Raw genomic sequence first — 20,000 nt, forward strand, 5'->3', positions numbered from 1 at the left:
GTGCGTGTAACTGGGCGGGCGTTTGGACCCGGTTGTCCGGGAGCGTGTCCGCAACGGCGGGAGGTTGCCTGAGTTTGGCCGGCCGGCAGTCGAACGCCTTTCGCTCCGGAATCCCGTGTCCGATTTCGGTCAGGGAGGGCTCGTTGGAAAGCCCCGGCGCTCGCGCACACTATATTGTCGGACTGGATCCCGGCAAGTTCGGGAAAGTGTCGCCGACCCGTACCGGCTGCCGCCCCGTCGGTCAGCGGCAGCGTATCGGGGACAACTTCGGGAAGGAAAGTCCGATCCGGGCGGGGTAAACTGCCACCGAACGGAGTGGCGGGCCCGCACAGAGCAGTACCTGTCTTGTGTAGCTGCCCCTTTCCCCGGCCGAGGTACAGCCGTTGGCTGGAGACCGCTTTCCGACTGCTGAGCCGGAGCCGCGGGGGCCCACCTTGAGGCGCCGGCTGTCCTAGCAAGCCAGGGGCAAGGGGCATCCAGTGGTACCGGAACGGAGTCGGTCCGACACCGGGAAGCCGGGTGCCCGTCGCTCCGAATCGAGCCCGGGGTGTACGTGTGTTTAACAAGGCGGGCGTTTGGACCCGGTTGCCCGGCACCAGTCGAACGCCTGTCGCTCCCGACTCCCGTGTCCGATTTCGTTCGGGGAGGGCTCGTTGGAAAGCCCCGGCGCTGGCGCACACTATATTATCGGCCTGGACCCCGGCAAGTTCGGGAAAGTGTCGCCGTCCCGCAGCGGCTGACGGGCCGCCGGTCAGCGGCAGCTTATCGGGCATAACTTCGGGAGGGAAAGTCCGACCCGGTCCGGATCAACGGCAGCCGAACGGGGTGGCGGGCCCGCACAGACCAGTACCTGGCTTGTGTAGCTGCCCCTTTCCGCGGCCGAGGTACAGCCGTTGGCTGGAGACCGCTTTCCGACCACTGAGACGTCGGGGCAGGGGGCGGCCTGCACGCGCCGGCTGTCAGAGCAAGCCAGGGGCAAGGGGCATCCAACGGTATCTGAACGGAGTCGGTCCGACACCGGGAAGCCGGGTGCCCGTCGCTCCGAATCGAGCCTGGGGTGTACGTGTGTTTAACAAGGCGGGCGTTTGGACCCGGTTGCCCGGCACCAGTCGAACGCCTGTCGCTCCCGACTCCCGTGTCCGATTTCGTTCGGGGATGGCTCGTTGGAAAGCCCCGGCTCCGGCGCACACTATATTGCCGAAGTGGCCCCGGGCGAGTTCGGGAAAGTGTCGCCGTCCCGCAGCGGCTGACGGGCCGTCGGTCAGCGGCAGCTTATCGGGGATAACGTCGGGAAGGAAAGTCCGATCCGGTCGGGAACAACGGCAGCTGAACGGGGTGGCGGGGCCGCACAGAGCAGTACCTCGCTTGTGTAGCTGCCCCTTTCCGCGGCCGAGGTACAGCCGTTGGCTGGAGACCGCTTTCCGACCACTGAGACGGCGGGGCAGGGGGCGGCCTGCACGCGCCGGCTGTCAGAGCAAGCCAGGGGCAAGGGGCATCCAACGGTATCTGAACGGAGTCGGTCCGACACCGAGAAGCCGGGTGCCCGTCGCTCCGAAGCGAGACTGGGGTTTTTCGTGTGTAACGTGGCGGGCCTTTGGACCCGGTTGGCCGGGCGGCAGTGGAACACACACAGACACTCGCATACACTGAGAGAGACAGAGAGAAGATAGAGATACACAGAGTGAGAAAGACAAAGTCAACTCAGTAAATGAAATGTGAAAACTGACAACTGGGAAACCAAAAGTCAGAGTGGCAAATGATGAACCAAGGTGGCAAATGATTAACTGAAAACTTGTCATTCACATTTGGGACGGAATTCAGGATGGGAATGTATTCGGCCGCCTTACCGGGGCTTGGGGGTGCTGCTTTCCCGCTTGTGGAACCGAGTTGGGGTCGTCAAATGGCCTGGTGCATTGTTTGAAACACTGGTTAATGAGTTGTCAAGGTCGGAAATCATAGAACATAAGAGCAGCTCATTAACTGAAATTTTGAACATCGACAACTGGTTAACCAAAAGCCAGAGCGACAAATGATTAACCAAGGAGGCAACTCATTAACTGAAATTTTGAACATCGACAACTGGTTAACCAAGAGTCAGAGCGACAAATGATTAACCAAGGAGGCAACTCATTAACTGAATTTCGAACATCGACAACTGGTTAACCAAAAGCCAGAGCGACAAATGATTAACCAAGGAGGCAACTCATTAACTGAATTTCGAACATCGACAACTGGTAAACCAAGAGTCAGAGCGACAAATGATTAACCAAGGAGGCAACTCATTAACTGAAATTTTGAACATCGACAACTGGTTAACCAAGAGTCAGAGCGACAAATGATTAACCAAGGAGGCAACTCATTAACTGAATTTCGAACATCGACAACTGGGTAACCAAAAGACACAGGGACAAATGAGTAACCAAAGGGCCAACTCATTAACTGAAATTTCAAAGAGGCTACTCATTAACTGAGATTTGAACATCGACAACTGGTTAACCAAATGTCAGAGCGACAAATGAGTAACCAAGCAGGCAACTGATTAACTGAAAACTTGTCATTCACATTTGGGACGGAATTCCGGATGGGAATGTATTCGGCCCCCTTACCGTGCCTTGGGGTGCTGCCTTCCCGCTTGTGGAACCGAGTTGGGGTCGTCAAATGGCCTGGTGCATTGTTTGAAACACTGGTTAATGAGTTGTCAAGGTAGGCAATCATAGAACATAAGAGCAGCTCATTAACTGAAATTTTGAACATCGACAACTGGATAACCAAAAGCCAGAGCGACAAATGATTAACCAAGGAGGCAACTCATTAACTGAATTTCGAACATCGACAACTGGTTAACCAAAAGACACAGGGACAAATGAGTAACCAAAGGGCCAACTCATTAACTGAAATTTCAAAGAGGCAACTCATTAACTGAAATTTTGAACATCGACAACTGGATAACCAAAAGCCAGAGCGACAAATGATTAACCAAGGAGGCAACTCATTAACTGAATTTCGAACATCGACAACTGGTTAACCAAAAGACACAGGGACAAATGAGTAACCAAAGGGCCAACTCATTAACTGAAATTTCAGAGAGGCAACTCATTAACTGAATTTCGAACATCGACAACTGGTTAACCAAGAGTCAGAGCGACAAATGATTAACCAAGGAGGCAACTCATTAACTGAATTTCGAACATCGACAACTGGTTAACCAAAAGACACAGGGACAAATGAGTAACCAAAGGGCCAACTCATTAACTGAAATTTCAAAGAGGCAACTCAGTAACTGAAATTTTGAACATCGACAACTGGTTAACCAAAAGCCAGAGCGACAAATGCTTAACCAAGGAGGCAACTCATTAACTGAATTTCGAACATCGACAACTGGTTAACCAAGAGTCAGAGCGACAAATGATTAACCAAGGAGGCAACTCATTAACTGAATTTCGAACATCGACAACTGGTTAACCAAAAGACACAGGGACAAATGAGTAACCAAAGGGCCAACTCATTAACTGAAATTTCAAAGAGGCAACTCATTAACTGAGATTTGAACATCGACAACTGGTTAACCAAATGTCAGAGCGACAAATGAGTAACCAAGCAGGCAACTGACTAACTGAAAACTTGTCATTCACATTTGGGACGGAATTCCGGATGGGAATGTATTCGGCCCCCTTACCGGGCCTTGGGGTGCTGCCTTCCCGCTTGTGGAACCGAGTTGGGGTCGTCAAATGGCCTGGTGCATTGTTTGAAACACTGGTTAATGAGTTGTCAAGGTAGGACATCATAGAACATAAGAGCAGCTCATTAACTGAAATTTTGAACATCGACAACTGGATAACCAAGAGTCAGAGCGACAAATGATTAACCAAGGAGGCAACTCATTAACTGAAATTTTGAACATCGACAACTGGTTAACCAAATGCCAGAGCGACAAATGATTAACCAAGGAGGCAACTCATTAACTGAATTTCGAACATCGACAACTGGTTAACCAAGAGTCAGAGCGACAAATGATTAACCAAGGAGGCAACTCATTAACTGAATTTCGAACATCGACAACTGGTTAACCAAGAGTCAGAGCGACAAATGATTAACCAAGGAGGCAACTCATTAACTGAATTTCGAACATCGACAACTGGGTAACCAAAAGACACAGGGACAAATGAGTAACCAAAGGGCCAACTCATTAACTGAAATTTCAAAGAGGCTACTCATTAACTGAAATTTGAACATCGACAACTGGTTAACCAAATGTCAGAGCGACAAATGAGTAACCAAGCAGGCAACTGATTAACTGAAAACTTGTCATTCACATTTGGGACGGAATTCACGATGGGAATGTATTCGGCCCCCTTACCGGGGCTTGGGGTGCTGCTTTCCCGCTTGTGGAACCGAGTTGGGGTCGTCAAATGGCCTGGTGCATTGTTTGAAACACTGGTTAATGAGTTGTCAAGGTAGGAAATCATAGAACATAAGAGCAGCTCATTAACTGAAATTTTGAACATCGACAACTGGTTAACCAAAAGCCAGAGCGACAAATGATTAACCAAGGAGGCAACTCATTAACTGAATTTCGAACATCGACAACTGGTTAACCAAAAGACACAGGGACAAATGAGTAACCAAAGGGCCAACTCATTAACTGAAATTTCAAAGAGGCAACTCATTAACTGAAATTTTGAACATCGACAACTGGATAACCAAAAGCCAGAGCGACAAATGATTAACCAAGGAGGCAACTCATTAACTGAATTTCGAACATCGACAACTGGGTAACCAAAAGACACAGGGACAAATGAGTAACCAAAGGGCCAACTCATTAACTGAAATTTCAAAGAGGCAACTCATTAACTGAAATTTTGAACATCGACAACTGGTTAACCAAAAGCCAGAGCGACAAATGATTAACCAAGGAGGCAACTCATTAACTGAATTTCGAACATCGACAACTGGTTAACCAAGAGTCAGAGCGACAAATGATTAACCAAGGAGGCAACTCATTAACTGAAATTTTGAACATCGACAACTGGGTAACCAAGAGTCAGAACGACAAATGATTAACCAAGGAGGCAACTCATTAACTGAATTTCGAACATCGACAACTGGTTAACCAAAAGACACAGGGACAAATGAGTAACCAAAGGGCCAACTCATTAACTGAAATTTCAAAGAGGCAACTCAGTAACTGTAATTTTGAACATCGACAACTGGTTAACCAAAAGCCAGAGCGACAAATGATTAACCAAGGAGGCAACTCACTAACTGAATTTCGAACATCGACAACTGGTTAACCAAAAGACACAGGGACAAATGAGTAACCAAAGGGCCAACTCATTAACTGAAATTTCAAAGAGGCAACTCATTAACTGAAATTTTGAACATCGACAACTGGTTAACCAAAAGCCAGAGCGACAAATGAATAACCAAGGAGGCAACTCATTAACTGAATTTCGAACATCGACAACTGGTTAACCAAAAGACACAGGGACAAATGAGTAACCAAAGGGCCAACTCATTAACTGAAATTTCAAAGAGGCAACTCATTAACTGTAATTTTGAACATCGACAACTGGCTAACCAAAAGCCAGAGCGACAAATGATTAACCAAGCAGGCAACTCATTAACTGAATTTCGAACATCGACAACTGGTTAACCAAAAGACACAGGGACAAATGAGTAACCAAAGGGCCAACTCATTAACTGAAATTTCAAAGAGGCAACTCATTAACTGAAATTTTGAACATCGACAACTGGTTAACCAAAAGCCAGAGCGACAAATGATTAACCAAGGAGGCAACTCATTAACTGAATTTCGAACATCGACAACTGGTTAACCAAAAGACACAGGGACAAATGAGTAACCAAAGGGCCAACTCATTAACTGAAATTTCAAAGAGGCAACTCATTAACTGTAATTTTGAACATCGACAACTGGTTAACCAAAAGCCAGAGCGACAAATGATTAACCAAGGAGGCAGCTCATTAACTGAATTTCGAACATCGACAACTGGTTAACCAAAAGACACAGGGACAAATGAGTAACCAAAGGGCCAACTCATTAACTGAAATTTCAAAGAGGCAACTCACAAACTGAAATTTTGAACATCGACAACTGGTTAACCAAAAGCCAGAGCGACAAATGATTAACCAAGGAGGCAACTCATTAACTGAATTTCGAACATCGACAACTGGATAACCAAAAGACACAGGGACAAATGAGTAACCAAAGGGCCAACTCATTAACTGAAATTTCAAAGAGGCAACTCATTAACTGAATTTCGAACATCGACAACTGGTTAACCAAATGTCAGAGCGACAAATGAGTAACCAAGCAGGCAACTGATTAACTGAAAACTTGTCATTCACATTTGGGACGGAATTCAGGATGGGAATGTATTCGGCCCCCTTACCGGGGCTTGGGGTGCTGCTTTCCCGCTTGTGGAACCGAGTTGCGGTCGTCAAATGGCCTGGTGCATTGTTTGAAACACTGGATAATGAGTTGTCAAGGTCGGAAATCATAGAACATAAGAGCAGCTCATTAACTGAAATTTTGAACATCGACAACTGGTTAACCAAGAGTCAGGGCGACAAATGATTAACCAAGGAGGCAACTCATTAACTGAATTTCGAACATCGACAACTGGGTAACCAAAAGACACAGGGACAAATGAGTAACCAAAGGGCCAACTCATTAACTGAAATTTCAAAGAGGCTACTCATTAACTGAAATTTGAACATCGACAACTGGTTAACCAAATGTCAGAGCGACAAATGAGTAACCAAGCAGGCAACTGATTAACTGAAAACTTGTCATTCACATTTGGGACGGAATTCACGATGGGAATGTATTCGGCCCCCTTACCGGGGCTTGGGGTGCTGCTTTCCCGCTTGTGGAACCGAGTTGGGGTCGTCAAATGGCCTGGTGCATTGTTTGAAACACTGGTTAATGAGTTGTCAAGGTAGGAAATCATAGAACATAAGAGCAGCTCATTAACTGAAATTTTGAACATCGACAACTGGTTAACCAAAAGCCAGAGCGACAAATGATTAACCAAGGAGGCAACTCATTAACTGAATTTCGAACATCGACAACTGGTTAACCAAAAGACACAGGGACAAATGAGTAACCAAAGGGCCAACTCATTAACTGAAATTTCAAAGAGGCAACTCATTAACTGAAATTTTGAACATCGACAACTGGATAACCAAAAGCCAGAGCGACAAATGATTAACCAAGGAGGCAACTCATTAACTGAATTTCGAACATCGACAACTGGGTAACCAAAAGACACAGGGACAAATGAGTAACCAAAGGGCCAACTCATTAACTGAAATTTCAAAGAGGCAACTCATTAACTGAAATTTTGAACATCGACAACTGGTTAACCAAAAGCCAGAGCGACAAATGATTAACCAAGGAGGCAACTCATTAACTGAATTTCGAACATCGACAACTGGTTAACCAAGAGTCAGAGCGACAAATGATTAACCAAGGAGGCAACTCATTAACTGAAATTTTGAACATCGACAACTGGGTAACCAAGAGTCAGAACGACAAATGATTAACCAAGGAGGCAACTCATTAACTGAATTTCGAACATCGACAACTGGTTAACCAAAAGACACAGGGACAAATGAGTAACCAAAGGGCCAACTCATTAACTGAAATTTCAAAGAGGCAACTCAGTAACTGTAATTTTGAACATCGACAACTGGTTAACCAAAAGCCAGAGCGACAAATGATTAACCAAGGAGGCAACTCACTAACTGAATTTCGAACATCGACAACTGGTTAACCAAAAGACACAGGGACAAATGAGTAACCAAAGGGCCAACTCATTAACTGAAATTTCAAAGAGGCAACTCATTAACTGAAATTTTGAACATCGACAACTGGTTAACCAAAAGCCAGAGCGACAAATGAATAACCAAGGAGGCAACTCATTAACTGAATTTCGAACATCGACAACTGGTTAACCAAAAGACACAGGGACAAATGAGTAACCAAAGGGCCAACTCATTAACTGAAATTTCAAAGAGGCAACTCATTAACTGTAATTTTGAACATCGACAACTGGCTAACCAAAAGCCAGAGCGACAAATGATTAACCAAGCAGGCAACTCATTAACTGAATTTCGAACATCGACAACTGGTTAACCAAAAGACACAGGGACAAATGAGTAACCAAAGGGCCAACTCATTAACTGAAATTTCAAAGAGGCAACTCATTAACTGAAATTTTGAACATCGACAACTGGTTAACCAAAAGCCAGAGCGACAAATGATTAACCAAGGAGGCAACTCATTAACTGAATTTCGAACATCGACAACTGGTTAACCAAAAGACACAGGGACAAATGAGTAACCAAAGGGCCAACTCATTAACTGAAATTTCAAAGAGGCAACTCATTAACTGTAATTTTGAACATCGACAACTGGTTAACCAAAAGCCAGAGCGACAAATGATTAACCAAGGAGGCAGCTCATTAACTGAATTTCGAACATCGACAACTGGTTAACCAAAAGACACAGGGACAAATGAGTAACCAAAGGGCCAACTCATTAACTGAAATTTCAAAGAGGCAACTCACAAACTGAAATTTTGAACATCGACAACTGGTTAACCAAAAGCCAGAGCGACAAATGATTAACCAAGGAGGCAACTCATTAACTGAATTTCGAACATCGACAACTGGATAACCAAAAGACACAGGGACAAATGAGTAACCAAAGGGCCAACTCATTAACTGAAATTTCAAAGAGGCAACTCATTAACTGAATTTCGAACATCGACAACTGGTTAACCAAATGTCAGAGCGACAAATGAGTAACCAAGCAGGCAACTGATTAACTGAAAACTTGTCATTCACATTTGGGACGGAATTCAGGATGGGAATGTATTCGGCCCCCTTACCGGGGCTTGGGGTGCTGCTTTCCCGCTTGTGGAACCGAGTTGCGGTCGTCAAATGGCCTGGTGCATTGTTTGAAACACTGGATAATGAGTTGTCAAGGTCGGAAATCATAGAACATAAGAGCAGCTCATTAACTGAAATTTTGAACATCGACAACTGGTTAACCAAGAGTCAGGGCGACAAATGATTAACCAAGGAGGCAACTCATTAACTGAATTTCGAACATCGACAACTGGGTAACCAAAAGACACAGGGACAAATGAGTAACCAAAGGGCCAACTCATTAACTGAAATTTCAAAGAGGCAACTCATTAACTGAAATTTGAACATCGACAACTGGTTAACCAAATGTCAGAGCGACAAATGAGTAACCAAGCAGGCAACTGATTAACTGAAAACTTGTCATTCACATTAGGGACGGAATTCACGATGGGAATGTATTCGGCCCCCTTACCGGGCCTTGGGGTGCTGCTTTCCCGCTTGTGGAACCGAGTTGGGGTCGTCAAATGGCCTGGTGCATTGTTTGAAACACTGGTTAATGAGTTGTCAAGGTAGGAAATCATAGAACATAAGAGCAGCTCATTAACTGAAATTTTGAACATCGACAACTGGTTAACCAAAAGCCAGAGCGACAAATGATTAACCAAGGAGGCAACTCATTAACTGAATTTCGAACATCGACAACTGGTAAACCAAAAGACACAGGGACAAATGAGTAACCAAAGGGCCAACTCATTAACTGAAATTTCAAAGAGGCAACTCATTAACTGAAATTTTGAACATCGACAACTGGTTAACCAAAAGCCAGAGCGACAAATGATTAACCAAGGAGGCAACTCATTAACTGAATTTCGAACATCGACAACTGGTTAACCAAATGTCAGAGCGACAAATGATTAACCAAGGAGGCAACTCATTAACTGAATTTCGAACATCGACAACTGGTTAACCAAGAGTCAGGGCGACAAATGATTAACCAAGGAGGCAACTCATTAACTGAATTTCGAACATCGACAACTGGGTAACCAAAAGACACAGGGACAAATGAGTAACCAAAGGGCCAACTCAGTAACTGAAATTTCAAAGAGGCAACTCATTAACTGAAATTTTGAACATCGACAACTGGTTAACCAAATGTCAGAGCGACAAATGAATAACCAAGCAGGCAACTGATTAACTGAAAACTTGTCATTCACATTAGGGACGGAATTCACGATGGGAATGTATTCGGCCCCCTTACCGGGCCTTGGGGTGCTGCTTTCCCGCTTGTGGAACCGAGTTGGGGTCGTCAAATGGCCTGGTGCATTGTTTGAAACACTGGTTAATGAGTTGTCAAGGTAGGAAATCATAGAACATAAGAGCAGCTCATTAACTGAAATTTTGAACATCGACAACTGGTTAACCAAAAGCCAGAGCGACAAATGATTAACCAAGGAGGCAACTCATTAACTGAATTTCGAACATCGACAACTGGTTAACCAAAAGACACAGGGACAAATGAGTAACCAAAGGGCCAACTCATTAACTGAAATTTCAAAGAGGCAACTCATTAACTGAAATTTTGAACATCGACAACTGGTTAACCAAAAGCCAGAGCGACAAATGATTAACCAAGGAGGCAACTCAGTAACTGAATTTCGAACATCGACAACTGGATAACCAAATGTCAGAGCGACAAATGATTAACCAAGGAGGCAACTCATTAACTGAATTTCGAACATCGACAACTGGCTAACCAAGAGTCAGAGCGACAAATGATTAACCAAGGAGGCAACTCATTAACTGAATTTCGAACATCGACAACTGGGTAACCAAAAGACACAGGGACAAATGAGTAACCAAAGGGCCAACTCATTAACTGAAATTTCAAAGAGGCTACTCATTAACTGAAATTTGAACATCGACAACTGGGTAACCAAATGTCAGAGCGACAAATGATTAACCAAGCAGGCAACTGATTAACTGAAAACTTGTCATTCACATTTGGGACGGAATTCAGGATGGGAATGTATTCGGCCCCCTTACCGGGCCTTGGGGTGCTGCTTTCCCGCTTGTGGAACCGAGTTGGGGTCGTCAAATGGCCTGGTGCATTGTTTGAAACACTGGTTAATGAGTTGTCAAGGTCGGAAATCATAGAACATAAGAGCAGCTCATTAACTGAAATTTTGAACATCGACAACTGGTTAACCAAAAGCCAGAGCGACAAATGATTAACCAAGGAGGCAACTCAGTAACTGAATTTCGAACATCGACAACTGGTTAACCAAGAGTCAGAGCGACAAATGATTAACCAAGGAGGCAACTCATTAACTGAATTTCGAACATCGACAACTGGGTAACCAAAAGACACAGGGACAAATGAGTAACCAAAGGGCCAACTCATTAACTGAAATTTCAAAGAGGCTACTCATTAACTGAAATTTGAACATCGACAACTGGGTAACCAAATGTCAGAGCGACAAATGATTAACCAAGCAGGCAACTGATTAACTGAAAACTTGTCATTCACATTTGGGACGGAATTCAGGATGGGAATGTATTCGGCCCCCTTACCGGGCCTTGGGGGTGCTGCTTTCCCGCTTGTGGAACCGAGTTGGGGTCGTCAAATGGCCTGGTGCATTGTTTGAAACACTGGTTAATGAGTTGTCAAGGTCGGAAATCATAGAACATAAGAGCAGCTCATTAACTGAAATTTTGAACATCGACAACTGGTTAACCAAAAGCCAGAGCGACAAATGATTAACCAAGGAGGCAACTCATTAACTGAATTTCGAACATCGACAACTGGTTAACCAAAAGACACAGGGACAAATGAGTAACCAAAGGGCCAACTCATTAACTGAAATTTCAAAGAGGCAACTCAGTAACTGAAATTTCGAACATCGACAACTGGTTAACCAAAAGCCAGAGCGACAAATGATTAACCAAGGAGGCAACTCATTAACTGAATTTCGAACATCGACAACTGGACAACCAAAAGACACAGGGACAAATGAGTAACCAAAGGGCCAACTCATTAACTGAAATTTCAAAGAGGCAACTCATTAACTGAAATTTTGAACATCGACAACTGGGTAACCAAAAGCCAGAGCGACAAATGATTAACCAAGGAGGCAACTCATTAACTGAATTTCGAACATCGAAAACTGGCTAACCAAATGTCAGAGCGACAAATGATTAACCAAGGAGGCAACTCATTAACTGAATTTCGAACATCGACAACTGGTTAACCAAGAGTCAGAGCGACAAATGATTAACCAAGGAGGCAACTCATTAACTGAATTTCGAACATCGACAACTGGGTAACCAAAAGACACAGGGACAAATGAGTAACCAAAGGGCCAACTCATTAACTGAAATTTCAAAGAGGCTACTCATTAACTGAAATTTGAACATCGACAACTGGTTAACCAAATGTCAGAGCGACAAATGAGTAACCAAGCAGGCAACTGATTAACTGAAAACTTGTCATTCACATTTGGGACGGAATTCACGATGGGAATGTATTCGGCCCCCTTACCGGGCCTTGGGGTGCTGCTTTCCCGCTTGTGGAACCGAGTTGGGGTCGTCAAATGGCCTGGTGCATTGTTTGAAACACTGGTTAATGAGTTGTCAAGGTAGGAAATCATAGAACATAAGAGCAGCTCATTAACTGAAATTTTGAACATCGACAACTGGTTAACCAAAAGCCAGAGCGACAAATGATTAACCAAGGAGGCAACTCATTAACTGAATTTCGAACATCGACAACTGGTTAACCAAAAGACACAGGGACAAATGAGTAACCAAAGGGCCAACTCATTAACTGAAATTTCAAAGAGGCAACTCATTAACTGAAATTTTGAACATCGACAACTGGTTAACCAAAAGCCAGAGCGACAAATGATTAACCAAGGAGGCAACTCATAAACTGAATTTCGAACATCGACAACTGGGTAACCAAAAGACACAGGGACAAATGAGTAACCAAAGGGCCAACTCATTAACTGAAATTTCAAAGAGGCTACTCATTAACTGAAATTTGAACATCGACAACAGGTTAACCAAATGTCAGAGCGACAAATGAGTAACCAAGCAGGCAACTGATTAACTGAAAACTTGTCTTTCACATTTGGGACGGAATTCACGATGGGAATGTATTCGGCCCCCTTACCGGGCCTTGGGGTGCTGCTTTCCCGCTTGTGGAACCGAGTTGGGGTCGTCAAATGGCCTGGTGCATTGTTTGAAACACTGGTTAATGAGTTGTCAAGGTAGGAAATCATAGAACATAAGAGCAGCTCATTAACTGAAATTTTGAACATCGACAACTGGTTAACCAAAAGCCAGAGCGACAAATGATTAACCAAGCAGGCAACTCATTAACTGAATTTCGAACATCGACAACTGGTTAACCAAAAGACACAGGGACAAATGAGTAACCAAAGGGCCAACTCATTAACTGAAATTTCAAAGAGGCAACTCATTAACTGAAATTTTGAACATCGACAACTGGTTAACCAAAAGCCAGAGCGACAAATGATTAACCAAGGAGGCAACTCATTAACTGAATTTCGAACATCGACAACTGGGTAACCAAAAGACACAGGGACAAATGAGTAACCAAAGGGCCAACTCATTAACTGAAATTTCAAAGAGGCTACTCATTAACTGAAATTTGAACATCGACAACTGGGTAACCAAATGTCAGAGCGACAAATGAGTAACCAAGCAGGCAACTGATTAACTGAAAACTTGTCATTCACATTTGGGACGGAATTCACGATGGGAATGTATTCGGCCCCCTTACCGGGCCTTGGGGTGCTGCTTTCCCGCTTGTGGAACCGAGTTGGGGTCGTCAAATGGCCTGGTGCATTGTTTGAAACACTGGTTAATGAGTTGTCAAGGTAGGAAATCATAGAACATAAGAGCAGCTCATTAACTGAAATTTTGAACATCGACAACTGGTTAACCAAAAGCCAGAGCGACAAATGATTAACCAAGGAGGCAACTCATTAACTGAATTTCGAACATCGACAACTGGTTAACCAAAAGACACAGGGACAAATGAGTCACCAAAGGGCCAACTCATTAACTGAAATTTCAAAGAGGCAACTCATTAACTGAAATTTTGAACATCGACAACTGGTTAACCAAAAGCCAGAGCGACAAATGATTAACCAAGGAGGCAACTCAGTAACTGAATTTCGAACATCGACAACTGGTTAACCAAATGTCAGAGCGACAAATGATTAACCAAGGAGGCAACTCATTAACTGAATTTCGAACATCGACAACTGGCTAACCAAGAGTCAGAGCGACAAATGATTAACCAAGGAGGCAACTCATTAACTGAATTTCGAACATCGACAACTGGGTAACCAAAAGACACAGGGACAAATGAGTAACCAAAGGGCCAACTCATTAACTGAAATTTCAAAGAGGCTACTCATTAACTGAAATTTGAACATCGACAACTGGGTAACCAAATGTCAGAGCGACAAATGATTAACCAAGCAGGCAACTGATTAACTGAAAACTTGTCATTCACATTTGGGACGGAATTCAGGATGGGAATGTATTCGGCCCCCTTACCGGGCCTTGGGGTGCTGCTTTCCCGCTTGTGGAACCGAGTTGGGGTCGTCAAATGGCCTGGTGCATTGTTTGAAACACTGGTTAATGAGTTGTCAAGGTCGGAAATCATAGAACATAAGAGCAGCTCATTAACTGAAATTTTGAACATCGACAACTGGTTAACCAAAAGCCAGAGCGACAAATGATTAACCAAGGAGGCAACTCAGTAACTGAATTTCGAACATCGACAACTGGTTAACCAAGAGTCAGAGCGACAAATGATTAACCAAGGAGGCAACTCATTAACTGAATTTCGAACATCGACAACTGGGTAACCAAAAGACACAGGGACAAATGAGTAACCAAAGGGCCAACTCATTAACTGAAATTTCAAAGAGGCTACTCATTAACTGAAATTTGAACATCGACAACTGGGTAACCAAATGTCAGAGCGACAAATGATTAACCAAGCAGGCAACTGATTAACTGAAAACTTGTCATTCACATTTGGGACGGAATTCAGGATGGGAATGTATTCGGCCCCCTTACCGGGCCTTGGGGGTGCTGCTTTCCCGCTTGTGGAACCGAGTTGGGGTCGTCAAATGGCCTGGTGCATTGTTTGAAACACTGGTTAATGAGTTGTCAAGGTCGGAAATCATAGAACATAAGAGCAGCTCATTAACTGAAATTTTGAACATCGACAACTGGTTAACCAAAAGCCAGAGCGACAAATGATTAACCAAGGAGGCAACTCATTAACTGAATTTCGAACATCGACAACTGGTTAACCAAAAGACACAGGGACAAATGAGTAACCAAAGGGCCAACTCATTAACTGAAATTTCAAAGAGGCAACTCAGTAACTGAAATTTCGAACATCGACAACTGGTTAACCAAAAGCCAGAGCGACAAATGATTAACCAAGGAGGCAACTCATTAACTGAATTTCGAACATCGACAACTGGACAACCAAAAGACACAGGGACAAATGAGTAACCAAAGGGCCAACTCATTAACTGAAATTTCAAAGAGGCAACTCATTAACTGAAATTTTGAACATCGACAACTGGGTAACCAAAAGCCAGAGCGACAAATGATTAACCAAGGAGGCAACTCATTAACTGAATTTCGAACATCGAAAACTGGCTAACCAAATGTCAGAGCGACAAATGATTAACCAAGGAGGCAACTCATTAACTGAATTTCGAACATCGACAACTGGTTAACCAAGAGTCAGAGCGACAAATGATTAACCAAGGAGGCAACTCATTAACTGAATTTCGAACATCGACAACTGGGTAACCAAAAGACACAGGGACAAATGAGTAACCAAAGGGCCAACTCATTAACTGAAATTTCAAAGAGGCTACTCATTAACTGAAATTTGAACATCGACAACTGGTTAACCAAATGTCAGAGCGACAAATGAGTAACCAAGCAGGCAACTGATTAACTGAAAACTTGTCATTCACATTTGGGACGGAATTCACGATGGGAATGTATTCGGCCCCCTTACCGGGCCTTGGGGTGCTGCTTTCCCGCTTGTGGAACCGAGTTGGGGTCGTCAAATGGCCTGGTGCATTGTTTGAAACACTGGTTAATGAGTTGTCAAGGTAGGAAATCATAGAACATAAGAGCAGCTCATTAACTGAAATTTTGAACATCGACAACTGGTTAACCAAAAGCCAGAGCGACAAATGATTAACCAAGGAGGCAACTCATTAACTGAATTTCGAACATCGACAACTGGTTAACCAAAAGACACAGGGACAAATGAGTCACCAAAGGGCCAACTCATTAACTGAAATTTCAAAGAGGCAACTCATTAACTGAAATTTTGAACATCGACAACTGGTTAACCAAAAGCCAGAGCGACAAATGATTAACCAAGGAGGCAACTCATTAACTGAATTTCGAACATCGACAACTGGTTAACCAAAAGACACAGGGACAAATGAGTAACCAAAGGGCCAACTCAGTAACTGAAATTTCAAAGAGGCAACTCATTAACTGAAATTTTGAACATCGACAACTGGTTAACCAAAAGCCAGAGCGACAAATGATTAACCAAGGAGGCAACTCATTAACTGAATTTCGAACATCGACAACTGGGTAACCAAAAGACACAGGGACAAATGAGTAACCAAAGGGCCAACTCATTAACTGAAATTTCAAAGAGGCAACTCATTAACTGAAATTTTGAACATCGACAACTGGTTAACCAAATGTCAGAGCGACAAATGATTAACCAAGCAGGCAACTGATTAACTGAAAACTTGTCATTCACATTTGGGACGGAATTCACGATGGGAATGTATTCGGCCCCCTTACCGGGCCTTGGGGTGCTGCTTTCCCGCTTGTGGAACCGAGTTGGGGTCGTCAAATGGCCTGGTGCATTGTTTGAAACACTGGTTAATGAGTTGTCAAGGTAGGAAATCATAGAACATAAGAGCAGCTCATTAACTGAAATTTTGAACATCGACAACTGGTTAACCAAAAGCCAGAGCGACAAATGATTAACCAAGGAGGCAACTCATTAACTGAATTTCGAACATCGACAACTGGTTAACCAAGAGTCAGAGCGACAAATGAGTAACCAAGCAGGCAACTGATTAACTGAATTTCGAACATCGACAACTGGTTAACCAAGAGTCAGAGCGACAAATGATTAACCAAGGAGGCAACTCATTAACTGAATTTCGAACATCGACAACTGGGTAACCAAAAGACACAGGGACAAATGAGTAACCAAAGGGCCAACTCATTAACTGAAATTTCAAAGAGGCAACTCATTAACTGAAATTTTGAACATCGACAACTGGTTAACCAAATGTCAGAGCGACAAATGATTAACCAAGCAGGCAACTGATTAACTGAAATTTTAAAATTGACAACTGGATAACCAAAAGTGGGAACTCATGCTTCGGACGGGCTTACATACGGCAGGCTGACGCCCGGCAGAGGCCCGGGCTTCGCCTCCCTTGCGTAAGCGACCGTCTCCGAATCGATTAAAGGCGTAAAATCGGAGTTCAGAGCGGGAAAATTTTTTCCCGAAAACGGCCGGAAAAAAAAAAATGTCTCCTTTTCCGCCGAGCAGGGTGGCATTCGAACGGGCACGGGAAGCCGCGTCTAACGGTGTAAAAACGGCTTGGCTCCGACGCGGGAGTGCGGAGATATGGCCGTTCAAAGTTGTACTGGAAGTCCGGAAGGAGAAAAATTTGACTGCCTGTAGCCGAAAAAAGTTCCAGCGGTCGGTCACAAAAGTCAAATCCGTCCCGCTGATTTGACACTTGTCATTTCTGGCAGGGGGGATTGGCGGGGTACCTGGAGAATGGTAGGAGGTGGTTTTTCGAGACTTTGTCTGTTTTCCAGATTACTGTCTAGGGCCTCCAGGTCTGCAGAGACCGACCCGGGCTGCCGTCCAACCGACTTTTAACCCTTTTTGGGTGGAAATTTATTTCCATTTTTAACCAATTTTCGGGTTTTTGGTCGGGCTTAAAAACGGCAGCCTGACGCCCGGCAGAGGCCGGGGCTTCGGCTCCCTTGCGTAAGGGACCGTATACGAAACGATTAAAGCCGAAAAATCCGAGTTCAGAGCGGGAATTTTTTTTCCCGAAATCGGCCGAAAAATAAAAAAATTCTCCTTTTCCGCCGAGCAGGGCGGCATTCGAACGGGCACGGGAAGCCGCGTCTAACGGTGTAAAAACGGCTTGGCTCCGACGCGGGAGTGCGGAGATATGGCCGTTCAAAGTTGTACTGGAAGTCCGGAAGGAGAAAAATTTGACTGCCTGTAGCCGAAAAAAGTTCCAGCGGTCGGTCACAAAAGTCAAATCCGTCCCGCTGATTTGACACTTGTCATTTCTGGCAGGGGGGATTGGCGGGGTACCTGGAGAATGGTAGGAGGTGGTTTCTCGAGACTTTGTCTGTTTTCCAGATTACTGTCTAGGGCCTCCAGGTCTGCAGAGACCGACCAGGGCTGCCGTCCAACCGACTTTTAACCCTTTTTGGGTGGAAATTTATTTCCATTTTTAACCAATTTTCGGGTTTTTGGTCGGGCTTAAAAAACGGCAGCCTGACGCCTGGCAGAGGCCGGGGCTTCGGCTCCCCTTGCGTAAGGGACCGTATTCGACCCGATTAAGCCCCGAAAATGGATCCAAATGTCGGCCGACCAAGTAAGCTTGCTGGGGAGAGAGACTAAGTGCCGGGCTGGGCACCTCATTAACCAGTGAAAAGTTTTGGCTGCTGGAGAGACTAAGTCCCAGCCTGGGCACATCATTAACCATAAATGAAAAAGGCGAGGCCGAGTCTGGTGCATGGCTAACTGATTAACCAAATTGGCAAGGCCCGGGCTGAAAGTGAATGAGCGACCCGTGGCCAGGGGGCTGGAATGCGGGAGAGAATCCAACCCCCAAAATATGGAAGTCCGATGAGAAAATATTCGGCCGCCTTTTGCGGGCCTCGGGTGTTGCTTCCCGGCCTGGGAAAGTGAGTTGCTCCCGCCGAATTGACATGTGCATTTAACGATTTCGAGACATGATTAACCAAAACGCGGAAGTCCGATGAGAAAATATTAGGGCCCTTCAAGCGGGCCTCCGGTGATGCTTTCCGGCTTGGGAAAGTGAATTGCTCCCGCCGAATTGACATGTGCATTTAACGATTTCGAGACATGATTAACCAAAACGCGGAAGTCCGATGAGAAAATATTCGGCCGCCTTTTGCGGGCCTCGGGTGTTGCTTCCCGGCCTGGGAAAGTGATTTGCTACCGCCAAATTGACATGTGTCATTTCTGGCAAGTGTCTCAGGACATAGTTAATGAGTTGCAGTTTGGGAAATCATTAACCTCGTCGGAAGTCCCGATGAAGAAAAAAAAAAGTGCCATTTGCGGGGATTTGGGTGCTCCTGGTCGGATAGAGGTGGCCGTTTGACCCGCTGATTTGACACTTGTCATTTCTGGCAGGGGGGGTTGGCGGGGTGCCCGGAGATTTTCGGGAACACGATTTTCAGAACAAAATTCACTCAGCGGGAGCACTTTGAAAATGCCCGAAAAGTGTTACTTTGCTAAAAGGCTCATTTTATCAATATAGAGACCTTTCAAAGAGTATTGGAAAGTCATATTAAAGTGGTTTTGTGGCTTTTATGACTTAATGACAAAAAACTCTAAGTGTGAATCTGAAATCGTAGACAGACAGCAGAAACATATAAATAATTCCAGCGTCTAAGTTTCATTTGCTGTCTGTCACACAGGTGCCTCTGAACCGGTCAGGGCCTGTGACCCCACTGAGCTTGTGTTTTGTGGCTTATGCACACGCAGTGTTTGCACCAAGTTCCCCTGTGTTGTGCGCTCAGTGGGCCCGTCCAAGACAGCAGAAACAAGATGTACATGCCAGCGTCTTTAAAGTTTCATTTGTTGTCTTGTCACACAGGTGCCTCTGAACCGGTCAGGGCCTGTGACCCCACTGAGTTGTTTACTGGGGCTAATGCACAAGCAGTGTTTTGTCAGAGAGTTCCACTGTGTTGTGCGCTCAGTGGGTCCGTCT

This window comes from Somniosus microcephalus, unplaced genomic scaffold (genome assembly GCF_052327205.1).
Source record: "Somniosus microcephalus isolate GS21.2 unplaced genomic scaffold, FLI_Smic_1.0 scaffold542, whole genome shotgun sequence".
Lineage (NCBI taxonomy): Eukaryota > Metazoa > Chordata > Chondrichthyes > Squaliformes > Somniosidae > Somniosus > Somniosus microcephalus.